The sequence below is a fragment of the Colobus angolensis genome, unplaced genomic scaffold (genome assembly GCF_000951035.1).
Source record: "Colobus angolensis palliatus isolate OR3802 unplaced genomic scaffold, Cang.pa_1.0 Scaffold162, whole genome shotgun sequence".
NCBI lineage: Eukaryota > Metazoa > Chordata > Mammalia > Primates > Cercopithecidae > Colobus > Colobus angolensis.
Window position 1 is genome coordinate 4,311,788 of NW_012114733.1, and position 6,684 is coordinate 4,318,471.

The 6,684-nt window shown below is 41.8% G+C and overlaps 1 long non-coding RNA gene across 1 annotated transcript in view; it reads right to left on the reverse strand.

Moving 5' to 3' along the window:
• Positions 1-2,565: 2,565 nt before the first annotated feature.
• The window catches only part of LOC105508444, a 14,570-nt gene continuing 10,451 nt past the window's right edge, over positions 2,566-6,684 (reverse strand). The window contains exon 2 of the long non-coding RNA XR_001001269.1: positions 2,566-2,902. This is a non-coding gene — a long non-coding RNA (uncharacterized LOC105508444). The remainder of the gene's footprint in view (positions 2,903-6,684) is intronic.

A 6,684-nucleotide genomic window follows, 5' to 3' on the forward strand; every position in this document is an offset into this window, starting at 1 on the left:
CATCACTGCACTCCAACCTGGGTGACAGAGCAAGAACTTGTCTCAAAAAAAAAAAAAAAGGACCATTTTGATGCCTTGCCTTTGAAGACTACCTTAGCAATTTTATCTGCCTGAAAAACAAAAACAGATCAGAAACAAAAAGGAAAAGGAACAAAGCTATCTCATAATATTACAAAGCATTGTTGTAAAGCTACAGCACGTTCTGCTGACACCCATGTCATTCAGTTAGCACCATTTCCTTATAGGAAAGAGAAAGTGAACGTAAGACATGTGGTACAAGGTTAAGGCTATAGATTTAAAGCAGAAATCAGGATATTAACGAGTGAAAAAAATTCAGAATATATTACTTCTTGTAAGGTGGGATTTGGCTGATATGGGCCCTTACTGACTGTATTTGCCTTTCAGGAGTATATTGTTAGCTGCAAACAATAGAATCCTTTATAGCTAGCCTAAGAAAAAAGTAAGGTGGAGAGTTTCGTTAAGCAATAACTAATAGCTCACAGATTCTCTGGGAGAATCAGAGGCCAGACTCTGAGGCCACATAGCCAAACCCAGTGCCCAGACCACACTTTGGATGAGGTGGGAGTGGGGGTGCTTTTGGGGGTATATCACTGTCATTGTCATTAAACATCTATAATGCTCAGGATAAAGTACCAGAAGGTCAGTCCCACTGTCTGTGACTATCTGGTCACACTGCACTTGAAGAAATCTGGGTCTCATGTAGACACATATGATTCATAGAATATAGGTCACATGATTTCACTCTATACAGGAATCTGAGCATGTATAAGTTTTCTGGCTTCTACATTGAGAAGGTAGTACACAGAATGTAGAAAATTACTAAAATGAAGGAGAATCTTTGACATTGTGTGGCCACTGAAGGAGAATATCCACTACAGGAAGAAAGAAGGAAAAGAAATAGTAACCAGGGTTCTATACCCTGAACTGGCAGACATGGTTAAGCCTTCAGCTTAGTAGGACTGCAGCACAAGCTGCTGCAGATCTGGAAGATGAGATGCTGCAGGATTCTTGTTGACCTCACTAAACTTCTTGACTCTCTGTTTCCTTGTTAAGACAGTTGGGCACTCCTCAGGATCTGTGGATACTTCAGGGGCTCACAATTGCAGTCTAGTCTTTGAGAAAGTAATAGTTTCTTTGAAATTATTTATTTTGTTCCTATAAAATGACTGTCCTATTGTTTGAAATTCATGCTTTTAGCTAAAAGCTTTGGTCTACTGATAAAATTACTTCCAAAAGAGGGTAAATATTCTGTGGCTGTCATTTATACCCAAATGTAGATGACTTAAAGATCCTTTCCTGCAAGCTTGCCCCTTTCCTTTAAGATGGATGTTCTGTTACTTGCAACTGAAAGCATTAAAACTGATTGAGTACCACTTTTAAACCATCAATAACTCAAAAATACATCATCTTAAAATAAGGACAAGTGGTAGACTGGGGGCTGTGCCATGCCATCCTGTTCAACTACCAGGAACAGGTTCCCCAACCTGTTGTAAGACCTCAGCTGTCACCCCTCTTTGGGAAGTTCTTTGAATATAAAGATCTACCTCAACCAAAGTCACACTCCCTTCCCTGGATGCAGCCCACAGAGAATGACTGGTCAGCATGAGCACACAAAGGCTGGGCTACCTGTCCCCTACTCAGGACAACTCTCAATGACCATGCCAGCATGAGAGTTTTTCATGTAGTCAGCTGGTGCCTTTGTTGTGATTACATCACAGCTCATCTTCTCCATCTGTCCAATTCTGCCTCCTTCCCTTCCACGATTGTGGATTCCAAGGGCACCCCCTAATATACTTCCTCATACCAATCTTCCTTGCAGTCTGCTTCCTGGTAAGCCTCACCTATGGTAAGTGGTATTTATTAGTTACGATTAAGTTCAGATGCAGGTGATCAACAACCAACACAATAATGGTTCAGGTAGCACAGAAATTTATTCCCCCCAAATCAAAGTCCATATCAGAGATCTAAAGGTAGTATGGTGCATCATGGTTTGGTGCAGAGATCAAGTTCTCTCAATCTTCTTGCTCCATTCTGTAGAGATTTGACTTCATGGTCCAAGATGGACCACGTTCAGTATCCACATTCTGTACAACAAGATGGAGGAAGAAACAAAGAGCACACTTGTGCTGTTTCTAAAAGACTCTCCCATGAGTTGAAGGGCCAAGGGAAAAACTTGTGTTTCTGTTAAAACTTCAGCAGGCATTTACTATGTCTTCAATTGTTTTCGTTTTCTTCACCTTATGATAGTCAGGCCATACTTGGACCTGCTTGGCATCCTCATTGAACTCATGCTTACTAGAGTGGCTCCCCTCAGTTCCCACTCATTCTGCCTGAGCCAGACTCCTATTTCCTATACTTGCCCACCATTTGCTTGGCCCCAGGGTTATGCCTAGCACTTAAATTCACCACTAACATCCCTTGATACCATACATCAGAAACAAAATGTGACCTACAGCAAACCTAATGATTATAAATTGCTCTTTTCTGATCCTCCCATTTTATTGATTCCCACTCCCCAGACAAAGGACTTTAACCAAATTGCTGATTCATCAGCAATTTATTTTTTTCCATAAAGTCACTCAGCTGCCAAAACTTTCAGTTTGGCCATTTAAAATCATTTGAAATAATGGCTTTACATTTTTGGAATTTATTTATATATTTCTATTTGTGCAAAAGTGCTTTCAAAGCAGGGATTGCTCTCACTGGTTTAGGACATATCTTGACTCCCTAACCTTTTCACTGGAAGTTGACAGAGATGATATTTAAAATGTATAACAAGTAAGAACATAGGCACAGACCACTCAGGATGGATGGAATCACAGGTAAACTGTGAGGCTGTTCCAGTATACATTAGCAGCATCTTGGTCCTGGCAGTGACCATCTGATGAACATCGTGGTATTCTGTAGTAGCAGGAGGCAGTATGATGTGATATGGTAAAGCATGCAAGATCAAATCCCAACTCTACCCTTTACTAACTACAGGGCCTCAAGAAGCTTTGCCTGAGCCTCAGTTTCCTTATCTGTAAAATAAGAACAATAAAGTCCTACCTTCAGAGCCTTTATTATGAGCATTAGAGAAGATAATTCATGTGAAGGATCTGGCATAATATCTGACACATTGCAAAAAGTCCAAGCTCCCTTTATTTTCTTAGTTAGCAGATATGCTTATTTTCTTGAGCTCTTAGGCAAAATTTTTGTAAACTTTATCAAGCAGAATGTCCAATGTTACTTTTCATAATTTCCTTTTGAGTTCAGTTCCTGGTCATCTGATAAACAAAGATAAGTTTTAGTTGCTCTGGATGTTTGGTAAACTAAATTTAATGTTTGGTTATGAAGACTATGCTAGCCTTCTTTGGATATAATTGTTGCCTCTTTCCCTAAGGTACTTAAGTTTTTATTTTGATAGCATAGTAGTGAAAAACACAAGCTTTGAAAGCTAAGTAGGTTTGTAGCCCAACTCTCCCAGTTCCTAGCTATGAAGACTTGGGCCAGTTGCTCCACCCAGCCTAATTTCTCTCATCTGTCACATAGGTATAATACAATGCTGCTGCCTTGTAGATTCAACAATATATTTTAGAACATCTAAAACAGTGCCTAGCAGAAAGAAGAACCACTCAGTCAGCATTAGCTACCCTTATTCTGTTGTTAACTATCTCTACTTCTTATCTGAAGTAGAGGCAGTATCAATCATAAACTTAAACTAGGAAGAAACCACTAAAGGAGTTTTCATTAATCTTTTCATAATACAGGGTTCTGCTTTTTTAAAGGTCTTTAGTTTCTATACATAAAATACTTGTATTTATTTACAGCAGTTGTATAAATAAGGATTCAGAAATACTTATACTACACTTAGATGTGTAGAGAACATGTACAGTAAATTTTTTTGGTGTATAATGAATCAGATTTCTTTCATGTGCTCCCATTTGTCAGGCATTGTGGGGAAGGGAAACCACTAACTGTTAGGCCACTCCAATAAACTTAATCTACTGAAATAATTTAAATACCCTCTTTAGATAAGCACTAAATCTCTTTCAGTAGTTTAATCTCTCAAATTTTCACCACCTTCCTCCGGAGCCTCTCTTTTTTGTCATCTGGGTTCATAGAACAAGGACAATAGCTGGGTGTTCAATGACAGCAGAGGTGACATGAAGTCCTCAAATCCTTGTGATGGAACCTGGACCACTGCTTTTCTTTGCCATTGAGTGGCTATTCCACAGTGCTGCCTGGTGAGTGCTCAAGGGTGACTGGTCCCATCCCTGTGCCTTCTTCTAGCCAGTGCTGCTGAAGTGCAGTGGGGTACATCATGGTGGTTTCATCTCTCAGCTTCATCAGAACCAGGTTATGCTCTTTCAGACGGCTCAGCCTTGCCGTGGCTTTCAACTGATGCTGAAGACTCCTCTAAGACACTGCCTTTTCCCTATCCAGCCCTGACCTATAATGCCTACCTAAGCTGTGCCACTTTCACCATAGCAGACCCCATAGCAGGCCCACCTTCCTCATGCCCCTTCAGCAATATACAGGGACTTTTCATCTTTGCCACCTACAAACCAAGGACAACTCAGGAAAACTGAACTCAGGCCCATAGTCTGTGCAAGCAGGCTGTGCCACAGAGATCTCTGCTGTGGCCGCTCCCAGTTGGTATAGAAGTTCCCTCTGGAGCCCCAAATGTGAAACAAGGCAAAGCCCCTCAACATGGATGCTCCCATTCTGGTCAAAGCTCAGAGAGCGGGGGCTAGGCCACTTGATCCTCCCCCTTCATCTCTCTTCAGTCTGTTTCCCTTCTCCCCCACAATCCCCTGGAACCAGAAGGGGCAACTTTCATGCTTTCCACTTCATCTAAGTCACATCCTCTCCTTCCAGACTCCAACCTCATGGTGGAATCTTAATGGTAGACAACGTATGGGAGAAAAAAAATCAGCTTACCAATTAGATAATTTTTAAATGACTGCATTACTAATTGGCTTATAGGTATTTTTGGTTTAAATAAAGCTATATTGCATTACCATTAATAAATGGTTTCTTTTATACAAGAGGGTAAAGTACTACTCTTGTATTGATAGAGACTAAGTTGCAATTCCTACTTGTCCTTGTAAAACTAAAAATAGAACGGTCTTCCTTAGTTATCCTGCTAAAAGTAAAAAATGAGTGGTTTTCTGAATGCTACGAAGGGTCAACTTAAAGGCATTTTTTTCTCTTGTGGTTAGAGCAGATATGGAGGCATTCATGGATAAAAAAACATTTCTATCGGACCTTTTCGAAAATACTAAATTCCATGGACATGCATTTATAACAACCTGGAAAGTTCTTTTGTCAGTGAACATGAAATAGATTTCTCAAAATAAATATCTTCAAGTGGATCATAGTTAATAAAAATAAACTAATTAAGTCTCCTCTTTTTAAAAACCATGAAGAATTTACAAGGATAATAAGAAAGACCAGCTTTCTTCCTGACCCTTTTGCCTAAAAATGCTAAAAAGAGAGTCTCTTGTCTTCCCTAACACCTGGTTTTTGCTGACTCTCACCAATTCCCTTACTCCACACTCACCTATTCCCAAACAAAGGTCCAGGAGACTTAAAGTTTCATAAAAACTAAGTTTTAGATCTGATAGTAAAAAAAGTTACAGAGGTTCCAAGATGGCCGAATAGGAACAGCTCCAGTCTATAGCTCCCAGCATGAGCAATGCAGAAGATGGGTGATTTCTGCATTTCCAACTGAGGTACTGGGTTCATCCCACTGGGGCCTGTCAGTCAGTGGGTGCAGCCCACGGAACAGGGCGGGGCATCACCTCACCCGGGCGGCACAAGGGGTTGGAGAATTCCCTTTCCTAGCCAAGGGAAGCTGCGACAGACATACCTGGAAAATCGGGACACTCCCACCCTAATACTGCGCTTTTCCAATGGTCGTAGCAAACAGCACATCAGGAGATTATATCCCACACCTGGCTTGGAGGGTCCCACGCCCACAGAGCCTCGCTCGCTGCTAGCACAGCAGTCTAAGATCAAACTGCAAGACAGCAGCGAGGCTGGGGGAGGGGCGTCTGCCATTGCTGAGGCCTGAGGAGGTAAGCAAAGCCGCTGGGAAGCTCAGACTGGGTGGAGCCCACCGCAGCTCAAGGAGTCCTGCCTGCCTCTGTAGACTCCACCTCTGGGGGCAGGGCATAGCTGAACAAAAGGCAGCAGAAACTTCTGCAGATTTAAACATCCCTGTCTGACAGCTTTGAAAAGAGTAGTGGTTCTCCCAGCATGGAGTTTGAGATCTGAGAACGAACAAACTGCCTCCTCAAGTGAGTCCCTGACCCCCGAGTAGCCTAACTGGGAGACACCTCCCAATAGGGGCCAGCTAACACCTCATACGGCTGGGTACCCTCTGAGATGAAGCTTCCAGAGGAAGGATCAGGCAGAAACATTTACCGTTCTATAATATTTGCTGTTCTGCAGCCTCCGCTGTTGATACCCAGACAAAAAGGATCTGGAGTGGACCTCCAGCAAACTCCAACAGACCTGCAGCTGAGGGTCCTGACTGTTAGAAGGAAAACTAACAAAAAGAGGTAATACCATTCAGTATATAGGCATGGACAAGGACTTCATGTCTAAAGCACCAAAAGCAATGGCAACAAAAGCCAAAATTGACAAATGGGATCTAATTAAACTAAAGAGCTTCTG